Raw genomic sequence first — 10,993 nt, 5'->3', positions numbered from 1 at the left:
CTTGGATTCGTGTCGCTTAATTGAGCTAAGTCCCGGTGCGTGCGCGTTTCAGCATACACCACTTGCTACAGCCCGCCACAACCTGCAAAGTGGGAGGCGCGGACCTGAGTGATCGGGACTTGCCTATGTCTCCTCAGGGCCGCGGCGGAGGAGACCGGCCCGGACCCCCACCCCGGCAAGGGGGAATCGCCCCTCCCAGCCTTAGAACTATTCACGGCTGGCAGAGTCCCCGAGGCCCGACGTGGTGTGCTGGGACCGCCCAGGGACTCCGGGGGCAGGCCGGGCCAGCGGAGAGGCAGAGAGTGCGTGCGTACGTACGTTGTGATGCGGTGGGTGCCTGTGTGTGCAGTATTCCTGAGCTCTTGGGGGCCTCGGTGAGAGGTTTAATCCGTTTGTTCTCAGAGACTCAGACAGCTGTCCAAAAAAGCGTCCTAACATTGGTCCGGGACGAAGCTCTCCTGCTCCTAGGAGCCGTGTGAGTAGAGGAAGGTAATGACAGCCTCGGCGTGGTGCCGCTTCCCAAACCCGAGCAGGTCATTTCGTGACGATCGGGAGTTGAACCTTTTCGGGAACAGTTTGTACTTCAGGGTCAGAGAAGAGGCTCAGTACGGGGCAGGCTCACAACTGAGCGTGGACAGTCGGGGAGGGGAAGGCCCTCACCCTGTCCCACTGGGTGGCCCCGCAGAGCGTGCGGCGTGCTTAGATCCCTGCGTCTCTTCGCCCTCCCTCCTCCTCTTCCCCCAGCTTTGCGACTGCAAGACCGCTTCCCATAAAGTCAATCGTGTTGCTTGTCTCCTGCCCTTCTCGGCAGCCAGGTACAGGGCTGGTTTTTACTGTCATCTGAGAGAGGTCTGATTGGTTTGACAGGTTTGTTTAATTTTTCCTCTTCTTTCTTTAATAAGTTCATTGATGACTTCTTCAGGAGCTGGCTGGCATTTAATGGAATTGAAATGTGAGGTTTTCATAAAGTGAAATTCTCTGTCTGAGAAGATAATTATTTAACTGCCCAAAGAAAGAGACATGTTTAGACAGGTCGAAAACTGATTTTGTCTTGGGTACTCAAAATCAGGCAGAAACACTCTTGCATAAGAATTTAATAAGTAGCATTAACGCAACTTTTAAAAGTGCTTTTCCCTCCCTTCCTTCCTTCCTTCCTTCCTTCCTTCCTTCCTTCCTTCCTTCCTTCCTTCCTTCCTTCCTTCCTTCCTTCCTTCCTTCCTTCCTTCCTTCCTTCCTTCCTTCCTTCCTTCCTTCCTTCCTTCCTTCCTTCTTCTCCCTTTCTCCCTTTCTCTCTCACTTGCTTTCTTTCTTGCTTTCTTGTTTTTAATTTCACGCTGCTTAAGATTCTAAAGCTAAGCCTTACTGATACCTCTGCCTCTCAGTCTTGGAGGCAGTGAGACAGAGATATAAATACATAGGTATAAACGGTTTGACAATAACACCTAACAAGCTCTTTGCAGCATGTATGTATGGAGATGGATGCACTGCACATGCATGGGCAGCTTGGTTAAATGATCTTTTCTCTGTTTTGCAAGATCTGCCTCACAGACTCAACACATCACAGTGAAAGCCAAGTGCAAAAGGAGCTGAACGCTCCTTGCACAAATGTTTGCACTGGATGACACTGTCTCCTGTATTTGCCACTTCAAGCTCTAACCAAATGAACCAAATGGTACTATCCCCTGGAACTTATGCACCTCATTTTCAGCAGTGTATTTTGCAGTCCTTCCCATCAGAGATGCTTGGGAACCTGTGTGCAAGAAAAAGAGCCTTTTCTTGAACCAGGAAGAAATAAGCAAGTTCTGATTTCTGATACAGTGTATCTAAAGAGAAGCTCACAATGCAGAATGTATGACTATCTTTACTGAGCAGGAACTTCCACAAAGAAGTGTCTGGAGTCCTTTCTCAATATAACTTTGCATTTTATAATCCAGGTGCTCCATTTTTATTATATATTTTCATGTTTGTATGATAACATCTATGTTTAATAATATGTAATAATAGAGATTATAAGCACACTATATTGTATATTACACATTATATGGGTATTTGTAGATCTATAGACACACATGAAATTCCTACAGTTTCATATAACATCTAAATGTGGGTTTGCAGACTCGATCCTCCAAATTGTTAATTATATCCTCCAGGTGGATTACTGCCCTCAGGTCCAAGTTTGATACATCAGAAGGCTTTAAATCTGTGTAAGACAAAAATTGATTACTTTGATGTTAAATAAGTCTAGTTGTTCATTTGGGGAAGGAAAAAAAACATGCAGAAAAATAGCAGACTATCTTTTGCAAATTGCTCTTGTAATTTCTGCACCACTTGGGAGAAATAATCCCTTTTAAACATGTCCAGAGAGTGCCATCACCCAAAAAAACAAAAAAAAAAGCCCCCCCTAAAAAGCCCGCCTTCATGATGCCAATTCATACCATTATTCATTTTCCTCCTGTAACAATAATAATCTTGGCTAAAATAGGACAGTAATGAAGTTCATGAAAGAATCATTTGATACTTATCATATTTTTGCTTAGAAGGAATTGGTTGATGCCATTTTAGTTGGAAAAACCCACATTAATTTTTGAATCTAGTTAAGCTCACTACTCTCCTACTTAATTTATACAGAAAATATAAATATAACATAATGTCTTTTCTGATGTAGAGATCCCGCATGAATCAATACACATATCAGAGCCCTGGTTTTCAGGTGTGCCTCCAAGAGATACACAAATGAAATCCAAATTGTGTGTGTGTAAACAAAAGCAATTTAAGGGCCCTTCTTACTATAATGGGAAACAATAGGATTTTGTATTTTACTTCAGTGGAAACAGAATCTTGCTTAATTTTGTATCATTTTAGAAAGCCAAACATGTACAGCCAAGGCATGTTCAGAAGTTCTCATTTTATTACGTAAATACATTTTTATAATAGCATCCCTCCAGTATGTCCATGTCTCTCTTGTACTGAGGAGCCTGGAACTTTTTAAAACTTAACTTCCAGAGAAAACATCAAGCTTTCTATCTTGGTTTTTGAGACTATTCAGTTCTTCCCTTGGAAAAGCACCCTCTGACCTAATGAAAGTTTTGTGCAAGTTTGAATTAAGTGCTGGAAGTCTTTCTTAAATTATTCAAACAACTAACACAAAAATAATGTATCTCTTAGTTATCATTAATTTCAAGCAATTTAATCTTGTGAAGAGGACAAAGTATGGTGGGTTTTTTTCAAGATGAATTCTACAATATGGAGTTTTATAGATATCTCTCCTATGGCAAGGCATGTACTGACTGAGGACTGATTCTGGCTTTGGTACTTTCATTGCTTGGCCAGATAATTTTCAGTGGCCTACTTTCTGCTCACAAATGCAGGTATACTATTTGCGCCAAGAGTTCTGAGGAGAGAAAGTCATTAGAGAAAAGATGGAAAAATAAAATTAAAGCATTATACCTTGCCAGAATAATTTAAAAGTATTTTAAATGTTTTAAATTAGAAGAGAAACATTTTCATGCTCATTAGAATGGAAAACATTATTTGAGGGATTTTATTTTGATAATTTAAATAATACTAGCTTTCTACTTAGTCTGACTCAGCTGCTTCTATTTACTATGTTAATCATTTTGTACAACACCAAAATCGATAGAAAATCAAAGGTCATGTTATGCTTCTGAACAAAATATAGGATTTTTACAGCATATATTGTGGGGGACTGATTAACCTAAAGCATGAAAGACATTTTTATTGTAGTGCGACCTATTTTTAAAATATAGTTTAATTCTTATTTATTAATTTTATTTCAACACCATTAAAATGATCTCTCATTAATTTTTTATTAGAATATAGTATGTATCAGATAAAGGCATCTTAAAACATGTCAAATTCGCCATCATTAATTAATGTTTGCTACTTTTCACTCTGTTTGAATATGAAATTTACATAACCCAGAGTCTTTCTGTTGTACTGTTCTTTGCTCCAATTAGTTAAGTAGCAAATCATATTTTGCCATCATTTGCCTTATAAAGGAAAGAAGGCTTAGAATTATGCCATCTCTGGTGAGAAAATTGTTGATTATTTGTTGTATATTGTAATTATTACAAATGTGGGGATTCGATTTCAGATGAGGTCTACTCAGACATGTTTATTCTGTACCATCTCTGGCAGATATAGATGCAAGCATATTTTTGTGTGTCAGTGAATCTTTTAGAAAAGTTTGCATTTATTCAAATAAAATTTTAACTAAGAAAATCAGAAGGACAATTACTGTGTCTGCAATATTGAAACTTTTGACTGAGTCCACTGCCAGCACCCTGCCAACTCCAGTCTCTCACAGATATAGGTGTGCTGCAAGTATGCCTGTGAAAGAGCAAGGGAGGGACCACAGTTCATAAAGCTTCTTGTATTAATCACAAGAACTTGTTTTACTGTTGTTAGTCAGGAACCGAAGATGTTACTGTACTAATAAGCAGACAGCAAACCTCACCTTTGACAAAGCAAGTCTCCATTCCCTGCGAAGATACTTCCTAGTGTTTCTAATCTATTGTTTAAAACAACTACTCTTGCTTCTCAGCTCCAGCTGTCATTTTACATTTGCAAAGATCTTTAAAATTAATTATTGGTATCATTAGGAATAACATTAAAAATAGCAACAGGAAAGAGAGGAGGGGAGGCAATGCCCGCCAGACCCAGCAGCCCATTTGTATCCCGTGCAGTAGCCTTGCACCTCGGAGCTCTGCGCACCCCACGTGTGGCATGTGATCCCCATCTGGGCAGACGGGCGGGCATACCTCGGGCCGTCTTTCAGCCCCTTCCTCCTCCTTTTCTCCTCAAACGCTGCGCCCCACAAGCAAAGTCCCTGGGGCGCCGCGGAAGGGCCGAGGCTCAGAGGCCAGTGTGCGGGTGCTGAGAGAGCGCCTCCGCGGAGCCCCAGCAGCCAGCACGGATCCGTGTGCCGTCCCTCCCTCCCATGGCTTTCTGATTCGGGGTGGGAGGAAGGAGGTCACTGGGTGGGAAATGTCATGGAGAAGGGGAGGGGGGAGCCACGTTGTCGTTCAGTGTGAGGCAGCACCCGTGGCTACCCCTCTTGTTTCATCACCCCTTATATTTTCCTCTCCTGCCTACTGTTGAATGAGCAGGGTTAGACTCAAAAAGTCACAACTGATCTCTGCGAGGATGTATGTAACGTATGTCTTGCTGAGGGGGCTGCGGAGGGGAGCAAATCGGTGTCAGGCATCGCGGCGGTAAGTACTGGGGCACAGAGCAGCCCTGCCACCCTGCGCCGCGGCAGCCTCGCCGCTCCCACACACGCACTCTTGCGGGGACTTGGCTTTACCGAGGGCTTAGTAAGATCAGACAATGCCCTGCTGGGCTCTGGAGGAGGCCACCCTGTGTCACCCACGGGGCAGGAAGACAGTGTCTGGGGAGGGCAACCCTGCCTGCAGTCTCTTGAGGCCTCGGGAGGAAAAGGCAGGGCATCACGTCCCACTCCCCCGCCAGACTCCTTACCGCCCTTTGATTCCTCAGATCCCTTGTTTTCTTTTTATGGCACTTCAGTCTTCTGAAAGTTTATGCTGGGCTGAGTGGGATGCGACGGGCGCAGTAACCCCAGACAGCAGCAGAGCCTGGGAGAGCAGGGAGAGATTTCTCTGTGTCTCCGCCCCTCCGCTTCGTCCTTACTCCCATTTCCTCATTTTTTCCCTCATAATGATAAATCTTATTTAACTGAACAAAGACTATTGGATTACAAGCCTGATCAACTGATAGCAACTTACCTACTAGTTTGTTAAACACACATAAGGACGCGCGCGCACACGCATGCATCTATCGGAGGCTGCACTGAGCTGGAAGCGGTAACACTTGTTGGGAAATTGGTATTCATGCCGTTTTGGGTAGAGCTGATATGCATAAGGCAATACATACACACACACACGCTCGTATCAGAGAGAGCAAAGTGTCATGTTCCCATCTGGCTGCCTTTTAACAAATAATCAAAATAAGTAAGACCTTGCTGCTGGTTAGAGTGAGGTGGAAGGGTTTGGTTTTTTCATTGCTCTGGGTCTATAAGGCTGACAATTGCTTTTCTCAGGACCGTCTCTCCATTAGTTGGAAAAAAAAGAAATGCTATTGGGAAACTGTCTATATGAGGGAGACAAGTGGAAGAAAATAAATAAAACTTCTGCATAATTATGTTGGCAAAGTAGGTTAGCTTCAGAAAGCCTTTTATAATGACTATGCAGGTTTTAAAGTCCATATATACAGTTCTTTCTACTTTCACTGAGTTCAGTTTTTGGAACGTGAGGGGAGGTGCCCTGGAAAGGTAGGTGATCATTTTATCCCACTCTATGAGTCTGTTAATCGGCTGCAAACAGCACTCCTTTGCCAACCATTCCCAGGTTTTCTGCAATATGCCTACTACTTATAGGCTGCCATCTCAGCCGTGAGGATTCTTCAATTTGATGATTGAAGATGATAGGTTTATATGTTCTGATTCATTTGTATTTGAATATGCTACTCTAGTTCTTGATTCATTCATTGCTACTTAAAAGCTGGGAAAGAAAAGGGAAGGGGGGGTCGGAAGCACACACTTGTAAGGCAAAGAACTATAATGATTTTGTGCGTTTGGACTGTCAATACCCTGTGGTGTTTTATTAAATAAGTAGTCCTAGTGTTATTAGACATGAGAGAGAAATGTATTAGGAGATTTCTGACACTTTTTGCCAAATAGGCATGCACAGCTCTCAGCAAAATGGCAAAGTTTAAATAAAGGTGCTGTAATTCTCTTCCAGGGGGTTCTAAAAGCGTGGGAATGTGTCAGAGCAGTGGCGTCAGTCAGCTGCAGGGCTGACGCCCCGTCGATCCGCTCGTGTGTCCTGCCAGCACCGTACGGAGGTGTGCAAACGCCAGCCCTGGCCTCTGCTTTCTCTGGGTTTGGGAGGATGAGTCAGGATGGGGTGGGAGGATGTCGGCGTGTCTAGGGCAAAAATAGAGACACCCGTAACTATTATTTTTAGAGTAAAAATTATTATCAGCAGTTCCTGGAGTTAGTAAAAGAAGAGAACAATGTTCTTCGGGACAAAAAGAGCCAGGAAAATGTTAGCACTTGTTCTTGATTTTGGACAAGATATGATCAACCAGTATTTAGAGAACTCTTCAGTACTTGAGGATACAAGCTGATTTTTCATTGATTTTAATGTTACATTGGTTCCTTTAAGTAGACATAAATTTTCTGACTGAATGCTCCTTGGTCTTGTGATGCTACTAGTGATGAACTCAATCTCAAGACTAGGATTGTTTAGAAAAATTTTTCTCCTGCAGGTGCACAAAAATGTAATTCAAAACAGGCAATCTATTATTTTCTCCAACTATATATAGCCCGTTGAGGAAAGCCTATTGATATACAAAACAACCAAAATTCCTAGAATGAGATCTCAGAAGTCAATTATCAAAGTACACCTGGCTAATGAACTACTAGAATAAAAACAACAGAAAGGGGCAGTTAATCCAATCAAATATAGCCTCCAGCTTCTAGGATGCATCTCACCCTCCTAAAAACAACACAGTTAGTGCTCCTTCATTGCCATTTGTACTTCTCAAAACTGCCATTTAGTAACACAAATCTGTCCTTTTAATTTTAGTTTTTTTAATTATTAAAAAGAGGAAAAGAGAATATGGATAAGGTAAAGAGTAATACGATCAGATAGAAAGTGTTTCTAATAAAAAGTTATTTCCCCACAGCATCAGCACAAAAATTAAATAAAGAATAGGGCTATTCCACTGGGGCACATAGTAAATTTTTACTCTTGCTTCGGATAATATTGTTGTTCCCCTTCTCACAGTTTATAAGCCATGCTTTTCTTCAAACAGGAATACACAAAGTGATCCCATTTTCTTTTTATCCTGGCAATTAAAATGCAAAACGCTGAGAAGACAGTGATTGTTCCTGCTGAAATGTGTTTGTGGAATATTGCCTTTCTGTGTGTATATAAGACAATACAAATAAGGGGAGAGATACTGGGATGAGATAGTCGCGGCAGGGAGAATACGCTGGTGCTGCCCTTCCCTCTACCCTCAGTGCGTCCTTCTCGAGCTTCTCTGGGAAGACTTTGCTCGCCGTGAGACATTTATCATCCCGATCAGGTCTCTAATTTTTGTGGGATACAGTCCAGATCTGGAGTCAGGAGTGAGTGTATGCGGAGGTGTGCCCAATGAAACGGTCGCTCTAGTAGGGCTGAATTCTTGCTTTGCAGCGGGTCACGCAGACACGATCGTTGCCTTGATGTCTTCTCCCCAGGCTGCGCTAGATTGGGCAAAGGACCGCGGTGCGGTGTGGCCCCTCCTCTCACCCCAAACCCGCCGATCGACCGCGCTCGCCACGGCCGTGCCGAACACCAGTAGATGTCGCTGTCTCTCTGCCGGACGCAGCCTCCGCGGGGGCAGGAAAGCTGCGCCTACTGGGACACCCCGACCTGGCTCGGGTCTCCTGGACTGCAGACAGCCGGGCTCGAGCAGCGGCATCCCCGTCCTGATCTCATTGGCGTGCAAGGACCCCGCCAGAGAGCGGAGCCAAAGAGAGGACTTTGGGTAGGAAACACTCTTTCGAGGAGTCATGGAGCTGAGGGATACCCACACCCTGACAACCTTTTCCACTTGGTTCGAAACTGATGTAAAGGAAAAAAATTATCCAAACAGAAACAAAATCAGGTTTCGTCTTCTCTGTGAGTCAGCTATAGAAAACAGAAAAATAACTGTTCATTTCAAGCCTTAATTTATAGATTGTTTATTTTATGCCAAATTATAAACTGATTACAAAAATAGAACAACAGAAAAGACATCAAGACAATTTAGCTATTAGTACTAAAAAAAATAAATATATCACATATGGGAACTCAACTGCATTGGCTACTTATCCTAGACTGATGCTGAAGTTAATGTTTTGAATGCTCACCAAAAACCGTATTTAATAGAGTTTACTCTACATCACCACTTCACTCTCCTGCTTGGAAATCTAACATTTTAGTGATTATTTTAAATATGCATGAAAATAATGAATATTAAAATTCTCACTCCCTCTTCCCCTGCCGCTCCTCTTGTCTTTCTGCCTCTAATTGGAGGAGACATTATTAAATAAAGAGACATTAGCATGGCTTTGGGGTTTTTTTCTAAAGAATGTGTATTATTAGATGCATTCACACAGAACGTATAAAGAGGTCCAAATTATGAACTTTTGTAAAGGTAAAAGTCACTTAATCCAGCCTTTTCCTTACTAAAAAAAAAAAAAAATAAATCTCATTTTAAGGTTCGGTTATTCTACCTAAAATTACATGGTTGTCATTTTTCAAATTTTCCTTCAAAGGTTTAAATTTAGTGAAAAATAAGAAAATATTTTTCTTTACCTATGTCTCCCTTCTTCTAACCCAATCTGTAAATAATGCCCAAACATGAATGTTCACACATAGAGCATATCAGCGCAGATCTGATTATGATTAAAAGATAGAAAGACATGGCTGAAGAGAAGGAAAATATAAGTTTAAAATATTGAATATTTAGATGATTTTAGCCGTTAAAAGTATTGCAAAAAAGACGAGGGAGAGGATCTATTTCATCGATATCCATCACGTCAACCTGAAGCCCTCTCTCATCTGTAATGATCAGCTGTAACCATTACCCGAAATTTCAATATTATTCATGCCTTTTTTTTTCTATTTGAAATCCATTAAATCGTCACTTCGGTGGCATTTTGAAATAATATGTGAGTTTTATGCACCTTTATTTTTAGCTTTAAAAGGCTAAGTATCAAGTAACAAGTTAGGGAGTATTCATTGTTCATATTCTACCGGTGAAATTAGCGCTAAAGTGGCAAGTGACTGAGGCAAGACAACTGTCCCCACCATGCCTGTGGCACATGCGGGGGCGAGGGAGGAGCGGACGGGCTGAAGTAACGGCCCGCGTAGAGCGCTATCGCTGTAGAAAGAAGCCGGTGCTGCTGCCGGCTGCGGGGCTTATTCAAATGTTGCCCGCTGCCTCTGTGATTGGCGGGGACCCAGCCTCCGTATGGTAATGGCGGGGGGGGCACGTGTGTGGCTGTAGCGACGAGAGTAGAAACGAAGGGGAGCTGGAGGGGAGGGGGCTCAGGCACTGCTCCTGAGGCAGCCCAACTGGAGCAGAGCACTGGTATCGGCTCCTTACGTCCCATCCCCCCGGGTGCGGTGCCGTCAGGGGCAACGTCTGTGCGCAGAGAGGCGGCGGCAGGGGTAAGCAGCAGCAGCACGGGGAGTGACGGGGCGTGGGGTCACTGCCCTGCCCCACCGAGGCAGCCGGGAGGCAGGGAGGTGGCCAGGGCCACGTTTCCGCCGGAGACAGACGCACCGCCTCACATTTGTGCCGTGGGCAGAGGGGATGTAAAATACCAATATACCCCTGCTCACCAAAACCTACACATACTCCCCACTCTTCTTCTGTGCTATCTGCTACCTGTGCACACAACCGAACTTGGGCTAGACACTCACTTCTGGGGGTCTGTCTGCATGTTACTACAAATTTATAGGGGAACATGATTTATGTGAGCTAATTAAAAGCAGTGAAAATCATAAATTTCGCAGAGTCCCCAACATAATTTGTAAATGAGCACTTCTAGATACATGTGTTGCCCTGCCGTTATTCATAAAAATGTGCAAAAAAAAGTACCTGCTTGTATAAATTATTACTCTATATGGTAAGGTAAGAACTAATATAATGGATTGTGGTATTTGTTTCTGTGTTTTTTTTTAATGTTCTATGGGTAGGCATCTGACCACTTTTTCTTGGGTGACATATGAGCACTAGTGTAGGTCTTGTGCAACTGGAGCTAGAGGTAGTGCTGGAAATACCATAAGAAATCCAAAGAAAGTATACATGTTGTGAAATAGGTACTGAGCAATACAAATTGAGTATGACATTCTGATCTTTATATTTTCAAAAAAATATATTCATGGCAGTCTTGAAGGGGAGGTAATTTTCACCT

General features: G+C 42.9%; 1 long non-coding RNA gene across 1 annotated transcript; it reads left to right on the top strand.

Annotated features, from left to right (window-relative positions):
- Positions 1 to 390: 390 nt before the first annotated feature.
- On the top strand, positions 391 to 9,739 carry LOC143696622 (uncharacterized). The gene is made up of 2 exons (XR_013186012.1): positions 391 to 489; positions 8,285 to 9,739. It is a non-coding gene; the product is annotated as an uncharacterized LOC143696622 (long non-coding RNA).
- The last annotated feature ends 1,254 nt before the right edge of the window (positions 9,740 to 10,993 follow it).

This window comes from Agelaius phoeniceus, chromosome W (genome assembly GCF_051311805.1).
Source record: "Agelaius phoeniceus isolate bAgePho1 chromosome W, bAgePho1.hap1, whole genome shotgun sequence".
NCBI classification, from domain to species: domain Eukaryota; kingdom Metazoa; phylum Chordata; class Aves; order Passeriformes; family Icteridae; genus Agelaius; species Agelaius phoeniceus.
This window is presented reverse-complemented; position numbering and strand designations above follow the sequence as displayed.